Here is a 17,424-nt window from a genome sequence, read left to right on the forward strand (position 1 = left end):
CGCCCCTATCTGGGGACTACATATTAAACGGATTTTTGAGACTGGGAGTCGGGAAGAGGCTTGCTCCGTCCGCTCCACGCATCGACCCGGTATTGCAGTACGTCCGGGAACGGTGCGCCTCTATTTTCGGGTGCAAAGGAAATGCTTCTGCTTCTTCTGCTTCTGCTTCTGCTTCTGCTTCTGCTTCTGCTTCTGCTTGCTCTGCTTGGACAAGCAACTGAGTCCTTGTGGGGTTTTTTTTTTTTTTTTTAAATGAAATAAAAGAAATAGTTTTATCGTGTGTGTGTGTGTTGTGTCTTTCTTCTATCTATCTATCTATCTATCTATCTATCTATCTATCTTCATTCTCCGTCAGCTAGCTGGGTGAGTGAAGTTGGTTAAGTAAGTCAGCTAGCGAGCCGGTTTGCAGCGGTCCGTGGCTCGCTTGCGCCCTCTGCCAGTCGGGCGGTTATAGCGTCTCCTCTCCCTCTTCCGCGGATAACGCGCGGGGGGACAACTCCGGGCCTGCGGCTCCGGGCCGGGAGGGCCTACGGCGGCTGGTGACGGCGAGAGGCCACGTGTGCTCGGGTTTCTCTTCATCACGCACAAATCTTTCGCCTTTTACTAAAGATTTCCGTGGAGAGGAACACTCCTGAGTTTGTGCTATTTTTGGATGCTCCGTCCGCCGGACGGGGCGACTTTTCTGTTCTTAAGAGAGCTTGTTGATGACTTGTTGCCATGTGTCCCTGGTTTGTGACTTGTCGGGTACATGTGTTATAGAGTGTGGACTGTCTCCTTGCTTGCTTAGCTAGGCAATTACATAGCTGTTCCGCGAGTGCTCGTGCAATTAAACGGCGATAAGAGCCTTCAGCACGTAGGTAGCTACCGTGGCAGAGGACGTGGGGCTTTGTGGGTGGAGCTGAGGTGACGGCCAGAGGTCCCGGGGGAAGCGTCGAGGGGGCCCCGGACCAATGGCGAGCGGGGACCGGGTCCGGCCGGACCCCGCGATCGGATTCCCGGCCCCCTGGGCGGCGGCGGCCAGCTGTGGCCAATTTTCAGGCCATCGCTTCTCGGCCTTTTGGCTAGCATCAAGATTACGGGAAGGCGATGGCTGCGAAAGAGGGTGAATTGCCGGCCTATCGGGCGCGGCTCAAGAATTCCGTTCGTTTTGTGGCTGAGGAGGGTTCTGCAAGGCGTGGGAATTTTGATTTGAGTTTTTTTGTCACTGATGTTCTGCGCGGACTGTTGAAGGTGGATCCGGAGACCGTGTACTGCCTGCAAGATTTCTCGGGTAGGGGTTTTTACGATCTTACCTTTTATTCTGAGACAGCTTGTTTTAATTTGTATCAGCGATACCGTGAGTGCAGGGACTCACCTTTACTGGAGGGCGTTAGGGTAGATTTATTGTATTCCAAGGCTTTGAGGCCTATCACTGTGCATCTGTACAATCCCTTTGTTAGGGAAGCGGACATTTTGTGTTTTTTACGAAGATACTGCTCTGAAATAAGGGATGGCGTAAAGCTTCAGGATCGTTTTGGGTTTTGGAATGGCAAGCGCAGGTATATGGTTCGTTTTAAACCAGACCCACTAAGTGTTGGAGGTTTTTATCATCCACCTGCTATTTTCTCAATTGGGCCAGATAGGGGTTTTTTAAATTACCCAGGCCAGCCATTGTACTGTCGCAAGTGCAGCTCTTTTGGACATGTTAAGGCTGTGTGTGTGACAAACAGATGCCGCCATTGTTTGTCGGAGGACCATGAAACTAAGGACTGTGTGGCTCCAAAGGCATGTACATTGTGCGGCAGTACGGAACATTTGTTCCGTGGCTGCCCAGAAAGAAAGAAGTCCTATGCTGCATTGGTGGAGTCTCAGTTTCAGGATCTGGGTGATTATGGGGGGCCTTCAGGCAGCCAGACAAAGGCACCCTCTGCACAGGGCGCGGCACCCATTGAGCTGGAGCCTGCAATCCCATTAGCGACCATCATTCCTGAGCTTGCGGTGTCTGAGGTTGCAACTGTTCGGAAGCCATCTGGAAATCCTGGCCTGGATCGGGTTTCCACAGTTGGATCGGGGTCGACGTCGGTACAGGAGCATGCTTCCCCGCCGGTTTCCACTGCAGGGCCGGATGCCGGATTGGCTGGAGGATCTGGCGAAACGCCCGATCCTGATCTTGGGTTTGATCCTATTCCTGCACTGGCTCCACAGTCCCAGCTGGGGGCAAGCCCAGCTCCGGTTGCTGTGCTGGACCCGGCTTCAGTTCCTGCACCTGGTCCAGTTCTGGTTGTTGGGCCGGATCCGGTTTCAGGTTGTGCATCTGGTTTGGCTGCGGTCCCTGCATCTGGTCCAGCCCCTGTCCTTGCACCTGGTCCGGTTCATGCGTCGGGCAGTAGTGAGTTGGGTGGCGGGGGATACGTACAGTTATTTGGGCCTAAGGCCGCTACGAACCCTGGGTTTCAGGCTTCGGGTGTAAAGGAGGCCACTTCTCCCAAACTGTTTTCTCCGGAGGTTGAGCAGGTCCTAGGTAGGGAGGTGGGTTCGTTGGGAGAGGGAGTCTCTCTCTTGACCGAAGCGGACCTGCAGACACCAGCTTGGGGGGATAGCCCCTTCTTGGAGGGGGGTGAAGAGATGGACTGGGCCCACGCTCCAGGCCGGAAGCGGGCGTCATCAGGTGATGAGGGGAGTCCAAGGGGGGCAAAGGTGGCGCCTCTACTGGTGCTGGGGAACCGGTTTGCAGCGCTGGCGGGGTCATCGGAGGAGGAAAAGGCAGAGTCTGAAGGAGAGCCTCTGATGGAGATCGGCTCTCCTTCAAGTCTTTTGCATTGGGAATCAGATCGTCTTGCAAACATAATGTGCATGCCTCCCGGGAAGGGCGACACTAAGGGAGAAGGGGAGGATGCAAGTACATAAAGGTGTTTTCTGGGTTTTTCCTTGTGTCCCTTCCTTTGTATTGCTCTTTACCCCTTATCGTATTTTCCATGGAATTGTCCCTAATTACAGTTAATGCTCGGGGTATGAGGGACCCCATAAAGAGGGCAGCAGTTTTTTCGGCCTTGGGTGGGATGAAAGGGCATATTTTCCTCCTGCAGGAGGTTCACTTAAAAAATGAGGAGGATGTGGCTGCTTTCTCGAAAGAGTGGAGGTGGGGTCCCTCTGCCTGGTCAGTTGGGAATGTCCATGCAGATGGGGTGGGGGTTCTGTTTAAGGGGCACTCCTTCCTTATGGAGGAGTTGGTGGTTGTGGTGGCGGGTCGATTAATTTATGTGGACTGCTGCTTGGGGTCAAATAAATTTAGAATTATCAATGTGTATGCCCCAGCACAGAGTGGGAGACGGCTGGAGCTCTTTGCGGAGCTGCCAGGGTGCCTCTCCACCACTCGCTCAGTCTGCCTCGGTGGGGATTTTAACGTCTCTTTGGACAGGTTGTGCGGGAGTGCGGCACCTGAGAGCAGGGATGAGGATTATTCTGCCAAGGTGCTGGCGGGCATTGTGAGGGATTATTCCCTGATTGATGTCTATCGTACAGTGCACCCTGGAAACAGTGGAATCACATGGCGCAATTCTCGGGGTGCAGCGAGTCGGATAGATTATTTTTTTGTGGGCAGGGGGCAGGAAGGATTGAAGTGCTCTCTCTTCCCCCTGTGGATGTCTGACCATGACGGAGTACAGGTGAGCATCAGAGTGGGCGGTAGGAGCTGGGGGCCAGGGTTTTGGCGTCTGAATGTTTCCATTTTAAAATCGGCCTCAGTCAGGGAGAAGTTTGCCCAGTTTTATTCGTCGGTGCGGACCCTGCGGCCTTTCTACCCCTCTGTTGTGGAGTGGTGGGAGGCCGCAAAGATGCGCTTCAGGGTTTTTTTTAGAAGGCACAGCGCTTTGGAGAGAAGGAAGGAGCGGGAGGAGGTGGGGAAGTGGATGAGCTGTCTCTCATACCTTCACAGCCGGCTCAACGCGGGGGTAGCAGTGGAGTGGGGGTATACGAGGGGTTAAAAGGCGCATCAGGGCGATTTTGGAGGGGAGGGCTCGCTCTCTCGCCTTCCAAGCACGAGTGAGGGAGTTAGAGGAGGGGGAGAAGCCTTCAGCTTATTTTTTCAAGGCTGTCAAAGCAAGGAGGAATGCTTCCTTCATACATGGGTTGGTGGGGGAAGGCGGCTTGGTAACGGAGGCACAGCCAATGTTGGCACTGGCTGAGGAATTCTATGCCGACCTTTTTCAGCAGCGTGAGTGTGACCCGGGGGTGGAAGCGGCCTTGTTAGATTGTGTCAGAAGCAGGCTGGCGGAAGAGGAGGTTCGGTTGTTAGAGAAGCCTCTGTCAGTGGAGGAGGTGACCAAGGCGTTGGAATCTATGCGGGACGGTAGGGTGCCAGGGCACGATGGCCTCCCAAAGGAGTTTTTCTTAACCTTTTGGGAGATGTTGGGGCCTGATCTGCTAGAGGTGTATCAATGTATTTTGGAGAGGGGCCTGCTAGCAGACTCTATGAGGAAGGGAGTCCTTGCCTTGCTATTTAAATCCGGAGAGCGAACTGAGCTCAAGAATTGGCGACCCTTAACCCTGCTTACGGCCGATTATAAGATCTTGGCGAAGGTCGCCACCTGTCGGCTGAAGCAGGTGATGAGCTCGTTGGTGTGCGAGGACCAAACTTGTGGCGTCCCTGGACGCTCTTGCACCTTAAACCTGTTGCTGTGTAGGGACATTATTGATTGGGCGGAGGACAGGAAGGTGCCGGTGGCGATGGTCGGCATAGACCAAGAGAAGGCCTTTGATCGGGTGCAGCACGGCTTCCTCTTCAAGGTCTTGGAGCGGCTGGGTTTTGGGCCCTTTTTCTTGGGCTTGCTGCGAGCACTTTACAGGCAGGTGTTCAGTTGCGTGCGGATTAATGGCTTCATGGGGAGGGCAGTAGAGCAGGCAGGTGGGGTGAGGCAGGGTTGCCCACTCTCGCCGCTGCTTTATGTGCTCTTTATGGAGCCTTTCGCAGAACTGGTGCGGCGGGACTCCCAGATTGATGGGGTGATGATCCCGGGGGCTGGGGGTGAGCGTTTAAAAATTCAGCAGTATGCTGACGACACAACGATTTTCGTGTCCTCTGAAGGGTCCTTGAGGCGTGTGCGGGCGCTCACTGACTTTTTTGCCGCAGGAACGGGGTCCAGAGTCAATGTGAGCAAATCGGCAGTGCTTTTTTGTGGGCAGTGGGCGGAAGAGCCACGCGATCTGGGTGGTTTTGCGAGGTGTGAGGGAGGCCTTAAGGTGTTGGGGGTCCGGTTTTTCCCGCGGGAGAGTGCGTCGCGAAATTGGGAGGTTAGATTGGGGATGCTGCGTGCATGTTTGGGGAGCTGGTCCCAGAGGCGGTTGTCCCTGTCTGGGCGTATTGTGGTGGTGAAGTCAGTGGTTTTGCCACTGCTTCTCCACATGGCTTACGTATTCCCTATGCCGGGCTGCATAAAGATTGCCGTAAATAGGGCGATTTTTAAATTTTTGTGGTGTGGCAGGCATGAATATGTAAGCAGGGAGCTGATGTACAGACCAGTAAGCAAAGGGGGTCGAGATGTGCCATGGGTGCCGTTAAAATTGGAGGTACTGTACACTTGTTTTGCCTGTAGGGTGGTGCTAGAACGGGCACCACACAAGTGTTTCTATTTTGCCCGCTTTTACCTAGCCAACGCACTCAGGCACTTAGTGCCGGTGTCCCATGTGGTGCCGAGGGCGGAGGAGTTGTCCCCTGCTTATAGGGCCGTGAGCGTTTGCCTCAGAAGGAGCTCGGCAGCAGTGACAAGAGAGGAGCTACTCAATCATCGCGCTTGGTACACTGCTATGATTGCTAGGCGAGCCTATGCTCCAGTGAATATCCCCCGTGCGGTAGAGTGGGCAAAAGTAAGTGGGGGGCGGGCCCCAGGGGCGGTGCGGGATCTGCACTGGCGCTGCGCGTTAGAGCGGTTGCCGGTCAGGGAGACCTTATACCGCCAGAACTGTACAAGGAATCCGTTGTGCCCAAGGGGGTGTGGGGAAGAGGAGACAGTTCCTCACGTCTTTTGGTGGTGCCCTTTCTCTGGGGATTACTGGAGGCAGGTGCAGGGTTTACTGCAAGGGGCAGGGGTGCAGATCGTTTTGTCTAAGGATATGGTGATGTACGGGAGAGGGTTGTGGGGGTCGAGGGTAGAGGGGCCTGCGCTGGTGTGGGATATCCTGGGGTACGCAAAGCTGGTACTGTGGGAGGACAGGGTGGCAGTGTCGGCCGGGCGTGGCAGGATGGTGACATCAGCTCAGCTTTTACAGTTCGGGAGGGTAGCAGAGAAGGTAAGGGGGGAGGGGTTGGTGAAAGGGTGGGACTGGGTACGCAAGAACTGGTTGGGCCTAGAAAGAGGTTTTTCCGTATAGACCCCAGCAAATGGCTTGGGGATGTGTTCATTTTGTTTGTGTATGACATATTTTTTTTTAAAGCTGTTTTGGTTTTCTGTGAAAAATCATTTTTGCCTGATTCTGAGCATGTAAATATTGTAAATATTGTAAAGTTCAAAAACCAAGTACACAACATGATGAGGATGCTGTTACCTGTTCCTGTTCCTGAACGTGAAGATGGCGAAAGCCTTTGATGAGCGTGCAGTAAGTTTAAAGGATGATGGTACATGCTGAGTGATTAGAAAAAAAAAAAAAAAAAAAAAAAAAAATCTGTTCTTATCAGTTTATTCTGATGTCCTATCTGGGGACTACATATTAACGGATTTTGAGATGGGAGTCGAGAAGGAGCTGCTCCGTCCGCTCACGCATCGACCGTATTGCAGTACGTCCGGAACGTCGCCTCTATTTTCGGTGCAAGGAAGCTTTGCCTGTTCTGCTTCTGCTTGCTTCTGCTTTTCTGCTTCTGCTGAAGCAATGAGCTGTGGGTTTTTTTTTTTTTAAATGAAATAAAGAAATTATGGTGTGGTGTCGTTCTTTTCTATCTATCTATCTATCTATCTATATATCTATCTTCATTCTCGTCAGCTAGGGGTAGTGAAGTTGGTTAAGTAAGTCAGTAGCGAGCCGGTTTGCAGCGTCCGTGGCTCGCTTGCGCCTCTGCAGTCGGGCGGTTTATAGCGTCTCTTCCCTCTTCGGATAACGCGGGGACAACTCCGGCTGCGGTCGGCGGGAGGCTCGGCGTGGTGACGGCGAGAGCCACGTGTCTGGTTTTCTCATCACGCACAAATCTTTCGCCTTTACTAAAATTCCGTGGAGAGGAAACTCCTGAGTTGTGCTATTTTGGATGCTCCGTCCGCCGGACGGGGGACTTTCTGTTTAAGAGAGCTTGTTGATGACTTGTTGCATGTGTCCTGGTTGTGACTTGTCGGGTACATGTGTATAGAGTGTGGACGTCTCTGCTGCTTAGCAGGCAATTACATAGCTGTCGCGAGTGCTCGTGCAATTAACGGCGATAGAGCCTTCAGACGTAGACTACGTGGCAAGGACTGGCTTTGGGGTGGAGCTGAGTGAGGCAGGTCCGGGAAGCGTCGAGGGGCCGGACAATGGCGAGGGACGGTCGGCCGACCGCGATCGATCCGCCCTGGGCGCGCGGCAGCTGGGCCATTTCAGGCCATCGCTTCTCGCCTTTTGGCTAGATCAGTGATATCGTTCTTATCAGTTAATATCTATACGTCCCTATCTGGGACTACTATAACGGATTTTGAGACTGGTCGGAGAGAGCTTGCTCCGTCCGTCACGCATCGACCCGTATGCATAGTCGGGACGGTGCCCTCTATTTGTGCAAGATGTTCTGCTTCTGTGTGTCGCTTGCTTGCTCTGCTGGCAGCAATGAGTCCTTTGGGGTTTTTTTTTTTTTTAAATGAAATAAAAGAAATAGTTTTATCGTGTGTGTGTGTGTGTGTGTCGTTCTTTCTTTCTATCTATCTATCTATCTATCTATCTATCTATCTATCTATCATTCTCCGTCAGCTAGCTGGGTGAGTGAAGTTGGTTAAGTAAGTCAGCTAGCGAGCCGGTTTGCAGCGGTCCGTGGCTCGCTTGCGCCCTCTGCCAGTCGGGCGGTTATAGCGTCTCCTCTCCCTCTTCCGCGGATAACGCGCGGGGGGACAACTCCGGGCCTGCGGCTCCGGGCCGGGAGGGCCTACGGCGGCTGGTGACGGCGAGAGGCCACGTGTGCTCGGGTTTCTCTTCATCACGCACAAATCTTTCGCCTTTTACTAAAGATTTCCGTGGAGAGGAACACTCCTGAGTTTGTGCTATTTTTGGATGCTCCGTCCGCCGGACGGGGCGACTTTTCTGTTCTTAAGAGAGCTTGTTGATGACTTGTTGCCATGTGTCCCTGGTTTGTGACTTGTCGGGTACATGTGTTATAGAGTGTGGACTGTCTCCTTGCTTGCTTAGCTAGGCAATTACATAGCTGTTCCGCGAGTGCTCGTGCAATTAAACGGCGATAAGAGCCTTCAGCACGTAGGTAGCTACCGTGGCAGAGGACGTGGGGCTTTGTGGGTGGAGCTGAGGTGACGGCCAGAGGTCCCGGGGGAAGCGTCGAGGGGGCCCCGGACCAATGGCGAGCGGGGACCGGGTCCGGCCGGACCCCGCGATCGGATTCCCGGCCCCCTGGGCGGCGGCGGCCAGCTGTGGCCAATTTTCAGGCCATCGCTTCTCGGCCTTTTGGCTAAGATCAAGTGTAGTATCTGTTCTTATCAGTTTAATATCTGATACGTCCCCTATCTGGGGACTACATATTAAACGGATTTTTGAGACTGGGAGTCGGAGAAGGAGCTTGCTCCGTCCGCTCCACGCATCGACCCGGTATTGCAGTACGTCCGGGAACGGTGCGCCTCTATTTTCGGGTGCAAAGGAAATGCTTCTGCTTCTGCTTCTGCTTCTGCTTCTGCTTCTGCTTCTGCTTGGACAAGCAACTGAGTCCTTGTGGGGTTTTTTTTTTTTTTTTTTTAAATGAAATAAAAGAAATAGTTTTATCGTGTGTGTGTGTGTGTGTGTCGTTCTTTCTTTCTATCTATCTATCTATCTATCTATCTATCATTCTCCGTCAGCTAGCTGGGTGAGTGAAGTTGGTTAAGTAAGTCAGCTAGCGAGCCGGTTTGCAGCGGTCCGTGGCTCGCTTGCGCCCTCTGCCAGTCGGGCGGTTATAGCGTCTCCTCTCCCTCTTCCGCGGATAACGCGCGGGGGGACAACTCCGGGCCTGCGGCTCCGGGCCGGGAGGGCCTACGGCGGCTGGTGACGGCGAGAGGCCACGTGTGCTCGGGTTTCTCTTCATCACGCACAAATCTTTCGCCTTTTACTAAAGATTTCCGTGGAGAGGAACACTCCTGAGTTTGTGCTATTTTTGGATGCTCCGTCCGCCGGACGGGGCGACTTTTCTGTTCTTAAGAGAGCTTGTTGATGACTTGTTGCCATGTGTCCCTGGTTTGTGACTTGTCGGGTACATGTGTTATAGAGTGTGGACTGTCTCCTTGCTTGCTTAGCTAGGCAATTACATAGCTGTTCCGCGAGTGCTCGTGCAATTAAACGGCGATAAGAGCCTTCAGCACGTAGGTAGCTACCGTGGCAGAGGACGTGGGGCTTTGTGGGTGGAGCTGAGGTGACGGCCAGAGGTCCCGGGGAAGCGTCGAGGGGCCCCGGACCAATGGCGAGCGGGGACCGGGTCCGGCCGGACCCGCGATCGGATTCCCGGCCCCTGGGCGGCGGCGGCCAGCTGTGGCCAATTTTCAGGCCATCGCTTCTCGGCCTTTTGGCTAGGATCAAGATTACGGGAAGGCGATGGCTGTGAAGGAGGGTGAATTGCCGGCCTATCGGGCGCGGCTCAAGAATTCGGTTCGTTTTGTGGCTGAGGAGGGTTCTGCAAGGCGTGGGAATTTTGATTTGAGTTTTTGTCACTGATGTTCTGCGCGGACTGTTGAAGGTGGATCCGGAGACCGTGTACTGCCTGCAAGATTTCTCGGGTAGGGGTTTTACGATCTTACCTTTTATTCTGAGACAGCTTGTTTTAATTTGTATCAGCGATACCGTGAGTGCAGGGACTCACCTTTACTGGAGGGCGTTAGGGTAGATTTATTGTATTCCAAGGCTTTGAGGCCTATCACTGTGCATCTGTACAATCCCTTTGTTAGGGAAGCGGACATTTTGTGTTTTTACGAAGATACTGCTCTGAAATAAGGGATGGCGTAAAGCTTCAGGATCGTTTTGGGTTTTGGAATGGCAAGCGCAGGTATATGGTTCGTTTTAAACCAGACCCACTAAGTGTTGGAGGTTTTTATCATCCACCTGCTATTTTTCAATTGGGCCAGATAGGGGTTTTTAAATTACCCAGGCCAGCCATTGTACTGTCGCAAGTGCAGCTCTTTTGGACATGTTAAGGCTGTGTGTGTGACAAACAGATGCCGCCATTGTTTGTCGGAGGACCATGAAACTAAGGACTGTGTGGCTCCAAAGGCATGTACATTGTGCGGCAGTACGGAACATTTGTTCCGTGGCTGCCCAGAAAGAAAGAAGTCCTATGCTGCATTGGTGGAGTCTCAGTTTCAGGATCTGGGTGATTATGGGGGGCCTTCAGGTAGCCAGACAAAGGCACCCTCTGCACAGGGCGCGGCACCCTTTGAGCTGGAGCCTGCAATCCCATTAGCGACCATCGTTCCTGAGCTTGCGGTGTCTGAGGTTGCAACTGTTCGGAAGCCATCTGGAAATCCTGGCCTGGATCGGGGTTCCACAGCTGGATCGGGGTCGACGTCGGTGCAGGATCATGCTTCCCCGCCGGTTTCCACTGCAGGGCCGGATGCCGGATTGGCTGGAGGATCTGGCGAAACGCCCGACCCTGATCTTGGTTTTGATCCTATTCCTGCACTGGCTCCACAGTCCCAGCTGGGGGCAAGCCCAGCTCCGGTTGCTGTGCTGGACCCGGCTTCAGTTCCTGCACCTGGTCCAGTTCTGGTTGTTGGGCCGGATCCGGTTTCAGGTTGTGCATCTGGTTTGGCTGCGGTCCCTGCATCTGGTCCAGCCCCTGTCCTTGCACCTGGTCCGGTTCATGCGTCGGGCAGTAGTGAGTCGGGTGGCGGGGGATACGTACAGTTATTTGGGCCTAAGGCCACTACTAACCCTGGGTTTCAGGCTTCGGGTGTAAAGGAGGCCACTTCTCCCAAGCTGTTTTCTCCGGAGGTTGAGCAGGTCCTAGGTAGGGAGGTGGGTTCGTTGGGAGAGGGAGTCTCTCTCTTGACCGAAGCGGACCTGCAGACACCAGCTTGGGGGGATAGCCCCTTCTTGGAGGGGGGTGAAGAGATGGACTGGGCCCACGCTCCAGGCCGGAAGCGGGCGTCATCAGGTGATGAGGGGAGTCCAAGGGGGGCAAAGGTGGTGCCTCTACTGGTGCTGGGGAACCGGTTTTCAGCGCTGGCGGGGTCATCGGAGGAGGAAAAGGCAGAGTCTGAAGGAGAGCCTCTGATGGAGATCGGCTCTCCTTCAAGTCTTTTGCATTGGGAATCAGATCGCCTTGCAAACATAATGTGCATGCCTCCCGGGAAGGGCGACACTAAGGGAGAAGGGGAGGATGCAAGTACATAAAGGTGTTTTCTGGGTTCTTCCTTGTGTCCCTTCCTTTGTATTGCTCTTTACCCCTTATCGTATTTTCCATGGAATTGTCCCTAATTACAGTTAATGCTCGGGTATGAGGACCCCATAAAGAGGGCAGCAGTTTTTTCGGCCTTGGGTGGGATGAAAGGGCATATTTTCCTCCTGCAGGAGGTTCACTTAAAAAATGAGGAGGATGTGGCTGCTTTCTCGAAAGAGTGGAGGTGGGGTCCCTCTGCCTGGTCAGTTGGGAATGTCCATGCAGATGGGGTGGGGGTTCTGTTTAAGGGGCACTCCTTCCTTATTGAGGAGTTGGTGGTTGTGGTGGCGGGTCGATTAATTTATGTGGACTGCTGCTTGGGGTCAAATAAATTTAGAATTATCAATGTGTATGCCCCAGCACAGAGTGGGAGACGGCTGGAGCTCTTTGCGGAGCTGCCAGGGTGCCTCTCCACCACTCGATCAGTCTGCCTAGGTGGGGATTTTAACGTCTCTTTGGACAGGTTGGGCGGGAGTGCGGCACCTGAGAGCAGGGATGAGGATTATTCTGCCAAGATGCTGGCGGGCATTGTGAGGGATTATTCCCTGATTGATGTCTATCGTACAGTGCACCCTGGAAACAGTGGAATCACATGGCGCAATTCTCGGGGTGCAGCGAGTCGGATAGATTATTTTTTTGTGGGCAGGGGGCATGAAGGATTGAAGTGCTCTCTCTTCCCCCTGTGGATGTCTGACCATGATGGAGTACAGGTGAGCATCAGAGTGGGCGGTAGGAGCTGGGGGCCAGGGTTTTGGCGTCTGAATGTTTCCATTTTAAAATCGGCCTCAGTCAGGAAGAAGTTTGCCCAGTTTTATTCGTCGGTGCGGACCCTGCGGCCTTTCTACCCCTCTGTTGTGGAGTGGTGGGAGGCCGCAAGATGCGCTTCAGGGTTTTTAGAGGCACAGCGCTTTGGAGAGAAGGAAGGAGCGGGAGGAGGTGGGGAAGTGGATGAGCTGTCTCTCATACCTTCACAGCCGGCTCAACGCGGGGTAGCAGTGGAGTGGGGGTTATACGAGGGGTTAAAAGCGCATCAGGGCGATTTTGGAGGGAGGGCTCGCTCTCTCGCCTTCCAAGCACGAGTGAGGGAGTTAGAGGAGGGAGAAGCCTTCAGCTTATTTTTTCAAGGCTGTCAAAGCAAGGAGGAATGCTTCCTTCATACATGGGTTGGTGGGGAAGGCGGCTTGTAACGGAGGCACAGCCAATGTTGGCACTGGCTGAGAATTCTATGCTGACCTTTTTCAGCAGCGTGAGTGTGACCCGGGGGTGGAAGCGGCCTTGTTAGATTGTGTCAGAAGCAGGCTGGCGGAAGAGGAGGTTCGGTTGTTAGAGAAGCCTCTGTCAGTGGAGGAGGTGACCAAGGCGTTGGAATCTATGCGGGACGGTAGGGTGCCAGGGCACGATGGCCTCCCAAAGGAGTTTTTCTTAACCTTTTGGGAGATGTTGGGGCCTGATCTGCTAGAGGTGTATCAATGTATTTTGGAGAGGGGCCTGCTAGCAGACTCCATGAGGAAGGGAGTCCTTGCCTTGCTATTTAAATCCGGAGAGCGAACTGAGCTCAAGAATTGGCGACCCTTAACCCTGCTTACGGCCGATTATAAGATCTTGGCGAAGGTCGCCACCTGTCGGCTGAAGCAGGTGATGAGCTCGTTGGTGTGCGAGGACCAAACTTGTGGCGTCCCTGGACGCTCTTGCACCTTAAACCTGTTGCTGTGTAGGGACATTATTGATTGGGCGGAGGACAGGAAGGTGCCGGTGGCGATGGTCGGCATAGACCAAGAGAAGGCCTTTGATCGGGTGCAGCACGGCTTCCTCTTCAAGGTCTTGGAGCGGCTGGGTTTTGGGCCCTTTTTCTTGGGCTTGCTGCGAGCACTTTACAGGCAGGTGTTCAGTTGCGTGCGGATTAATGGCTTCATGGGGAGGGCAGTAGAGCAGGCAGGTGGGGTGAGGCAGGGTTGCCCGCTGCCGCTGCTTTATGTGCTCTTTATGGAGCCTTTCGCAGAACTGGTGCGGCGGGACTCCCAGATTGATGGGGTGATGATCCCGGGGGCTGGGGGTGAGCGTTTAAAAATTCAGCAGTATGCTGACGACACAACGATTTTCGTGTCCTCTGAAGGGTCCTTGAGGCGTGTGCGGGCGCTCACTGACTTTTTTGCCGCAGGAACGGGGTCCAGAGTCAATGTGAGCAAATCGGCGTGCTTTTTGTGGGCAGTGGGCGGAAGAGCCACGCGATCTGGGTGGTTTTGCGAGGTGTGAGGGAGGCCTTAAGGTGTTGGGGGTCGGTTTTCCGCGGGAGAGTGCGTCGCGAAATTGGGAGGTTAGATTGGGGATGCTGCGTGCATGTTTGGGAGCTGGTCCCAGAGGCGGTTGTCCCTGTCTGGGCGTATTGTGGTGGTGAAGTCAGTGGTTTTGCCACTGCTTCTCCACATGGCTTACGTATTCCCTATGCCGGGCTGCATAAAGATTGCCGTAAATAGGGCGATTTTTAAATTTTTGTGGTGTGGCAGGCATGAATATGTAAGCAGGGAGCTGATGTACAGACCAGTAAGCAAAGGGGGTCGAGATGTGCCATGGGTGCCGTTAAAATTGGAGGTACTGTACACTTGTTTTGCCTGTAGGGTGGTGCTAGAACGGGCACCACACAAGTGTTTCTATTTTGCCCGCTTTTACCTAGCCAACGCACTCAGGCACTTAGTGCCGGTGTCCCATGTGGTGCCGAGGGCGGAGGAGTTGTCCCCTGCTTATAGGGCCGTGAGCGTTTGCCTCAGAAGGAGCTCGGCAGCAGTGACAAGAGAGGAGCTACTCAATCATCGCGCTTGGTACACTGCTATGATTGCTAGGCGAGCCTATGCTCCAGTGAATATCCCCCGTGCGGTAGAGTGGGCAAAAGTAAGTGGGGGGCGGGCCCCAGGGGCGGTGCGGGATCTGCACTGGCGCTGCGCGTTAGAGCGGTTGCCGGTCAGGGAGACCTTATACCGCCAGAACTGTACAAGGAATCCGTTGTGCCCAAGGGGGTGTGGGGAAGAGGAGACAGTTCCTCACGTCTTTTGGTGGTGCCCTTTCTCTGGGGATTACTGGAGGCAGGTGCAGGGTTTACTGCAAGGGGCAGGGGTGCAGATCGTTTTGTCTAAGGATATGGTGATGTACGGGAGAGGGTTGTGGGGGTCGAGGGTAGAGGGGCCTGCGCTGGTGTGGGATATCTGCGGGTACGCAAAGCTGGTACTGTGGGAGGACAGGTGGCAGTGTCGGCCGGGCGTGGCAGGATGGTGACATCAGCTCAGCTTTTTACCAGTTCCGGGGGAGGGTAGCAGAGAAGGTAAGGGGGGAGGGGTTGGTGAAAGGGTGGGACTGGGTACGCAAGAACTGGTTGGGCCTAGAAAGAGGTTTTTCCGTATAGACCCCAGCAAATGGCTTGGGGATGTGTTCATTTTGTTTGTGTATGACATATTTTTTTTTAAAGCTGTTTTGGTTTTCTGTGAAAAATCTTTTTTGCCTGATTCTGAGCATGTAAATATTGTAAATATTGTAAATATTGTAAAGTTCATAAACCAAGTACACAACACGATGAGGAAGCTGTTACCAGTTCCTGTTCCTGAACGTGAAGATGGCGAAAGCCTTTGATGAGCGTGCAGTAAGTTTAAAGGATGATGGTACATGCTGAGTGATTAGGAAAAAAAAAAAAAAAAAAATCTGTTCTTATCAGTTTAATATCTGATAGTCCCCTATCTGGGACTACATATTATAGATTTTGACTGGGAGTCGAGAAGGAGCTTGCTCGTCCGTCCACGCTGTACACTGTATTGCAGCGTCGGGCAGCGAGGGCCTCATTTTGTGCAAGGAATGCTTCTGCTTCTGCTTCTGCTTCTGCTTCTGCTTCTGCTTCTGCTTCTGCTTCTGCTTCTGCTTGGACAAGCAACTGAGTCCTTGTGGGGTTTTTTTTTTTTTTTTTTTAAATGAAATAAAAGAAATAGTTTTATCGTGTGTGTGTGTGTGTGTGTCGTTCTTTCTTTCTATCTATCTATCTATCTATCTATCTATCTATCTATCTATCATTCTCCGTCAGCTAGCTGGGTGAGTGAAGTTGGTTAAGTAAGTCAGCTAGCGAGCCGGTTTGCAGCGGTCCGTGGCTCGCTTGCGCCCTCTGCCAGTCGGGCGGTTATAGCGTCTCCTCTCCCTCTTCCGCGGATAACGCGCGGGGGGACAACTCCGGGCCTGCGGCTCCGGGCCGGGAGGGCCTACGGCGGCTGGTGACGGCGAGAGGCCACGTGTGCTCGGGTTTCTCTTCATCACGCACAAATCTTTCGCCTTTTACTAAAGATTTCCGTGGAGAGGAACACTCCTGAGTTTGTGCTATTTTTGGATGCTCCGTCCGCCGACGGGCGACTTTCTGTTCTTAAGAGAGCTTGTTGATGACTTGTTGCCATGTGTCCCTGGTTTGTGACTTGTCGGGTACATGTGTTATAGAGTGTGGACTGTCTCCTTGCTTGCTTAGCTAGGCAATTACATAGCTGTTCGCGAGTGCTCGTGCAATTAAACGGCGATAAGAGCCTTCAGCACGTAGGTAGCTACCGTGGCAGAGGACGTGGGGCTTTGTGGGTGGAGCTGAGGTGACGGCCAGAGGTCCCGGGGAAGCGTCGAGGGGCCCGGACCAATGGCGAGCGGGGACCGGGTCCGGCCGGACCCCGCGATCGGATTCCCGGCCCCTGGGCGGCGGCGGCCAGCTGTGGCCAATTTTCAGGCCATCGCTTCTGGCCTTTTGGCTAAGATAGGCGGTCCGGATTGGTACTTGTGACTGATTTATAATCTTGCTGTATTGTGCAAACTGTATTATTGTTTCTATTTTTGTCTTTGCAGGTTTTTTGAGTTGCCGGAGGAGGGGGTGTTTGAACGTCGGGGAACGGGGGTAAGGCCCTTCGGGGCACCCAAATAATATTTCTGTTTTGTATGAATTAACCTGCTTTTCTATTTTGAATTTTCAAGGGTTCCAGGATGTCGGCGGCCAGGGTCGGGTCCAGGAGGCACTGCTGTGCACGGTTCCTGTTCCGCGAAATGGAGGGGAGGTTATGTGAGCTGTCTCGGCTGGATTTTTCCCGGAAGATTCTCAGGGATCTTCTCGGTTTCACTCCAGCTGAGATAAACTGCATTGTTAATCTGCCACAGCAGAAGGGGTTCGATGTGAGCTTTCGGGCGGCGCCTTTGTTAGCGTCGTTGTGGAACAAGGTGGAGAAGGTAAGTGAAAAACTAACTATGTTCACCATTGAGAAGCTGACTGATGACACCGTAAAAACAATCATTGTTAGGCTGTATAACGAAACGGTGGAGGAGGCCGACATTGTAACATGGCTAGGTCGATTTTGTTTGGTGCGGGGGCAACCGCAGAAAGTGTTGGATGTGGATGGAATTTGGACATGTGCTTGGAGAGTACCGGTGAAATTGCTTAGTGACCCGAAGGGCTACGCAGGTCTACGCCACCTGCCCTCAATCATTGATTTGGGGGAGAACCGGGGCCTCATTTATTATCAAGGCCAGCCTAAATTGTGTAGGCGGTGTGGGGCCTATGGACACCTGGTGGAGGCATGCAAACTGATTGTGTGTGCGAAGTGCAGGGAGGTGGGGCACTGGGCGGCCGGTTGCCCAAATGGAAGAAAATGTAATCTGTGCGGGTCAAATGCACATTTGTTCCGGGATTGCCCGGATTCCTTTGCGAATCGAGCAAAGAGAGGGAGACCATCTGCTGGGCCTAGTGGCCAGGTGGAGGGTCAGGTGCAGGGAGATCAGGAGGGAGCAGAGAAAAGGGGGGAGGAGCAGGGACCGCAGGAGGGAGCTGGGAGAGAGCGGGATCCTGGAGCGGATCAGGAAACGGAAGAAGGGGGAGA

The 17,424-nt window shown here is 53.5% G+C and overlaps 5 non-coding genes and 2 pseudogenes across 5 annotated transcripts; all 7 read left to right on the plus strand.

Moving 5' to 3' along the window:
• LOC135246873 (U2 spliceosomal RNA) lies at positions 1-123 on the plus strand (annotated as a pseudogene; the record flags this gene model as incomplete).
• Positions 124-559: 436 nt separating this feature from the next.
• LOC135246875 (U5 spliceosomal RNA) lies at positions 560-676 on the plus strand. Its single transcript, XR_010327997.1, has one exon. It is a non-coding gene; the product is annotated as a U5 spliceosomal RNA (small nuclear RNA).
• A 6,863-nt stretch (positions 677-7,539) lies between these two features.
• LOC135246874 (U2 spliceosomal RNA) lies at positions 7,540-7,703 on the plus strand (annotated as a pseudogene).
• A 397-nt stretch (positions 7,704-8,100) lies between these two features.
• LOC135246877 (U5 spliceosomal RNA) lies at positions 8,101-8,217 on the plus strand. The gene has a single exon (XR_010327999.1). It is a non-coding gene; the product is annotated as a U5 spliceosomal RNA (small nuclear RNA).
• Positions 8,218-8,582: 365 nt separating this feature from the next.
• Positions 8,583-8,773, plus strand: LOC135246865 (U2 spliceosomal RNA). Its single transcript, XR_010327991.1, has one exon. It is a non-coding gene; the product is annotated as a U2 spliceosomal RNA (small nuclear RNA).
• Positions 8,774-9,188: 415 nt separating this feature from the next.
• LOC135246878 (U5 spliceosomal RNA) lies at positions 9,189-9,305 on the plus strand. The gene has a single exon (XR_010328000.1). It is a non-coding gene; the product is annotated as a U5 spliceosomal RNA (small nuclear RNA).
• A 6,510-nt stretch (positions 9,306-15,815) lies between these two features.
• LOC135246885 (U5 spliceosomal RNA) lies at positions 15,816-15,929 on the plus strand. The gene has a single exon (XR_010328007.1). It is a non-coding gene; the product is annotated as a U5 spliceosomal RNA (small nuclear RNA).
• The last annotated feature ends 1,495 nt before the right edge of the window (positions 15,930-17,424 follow it).

The sequence above is a fragment of the Anguilla rostrata genome, unplaced genomic scaffold (genome assembly GCF_018555375.3).
Source record: "Anguilla rostrata isolate EN2019 unplaced genomic scaffold, ASM1855537v3 scaf0958, whole genome shotgun sequence".
Classification (NCBI taxonomy): domain Eukaryota; kingdom Metazoa; phylum Chordata; class Actinopteri; order Anguilliformes; family Anguillidae; genus Anguilla; species Anguilla rostrata.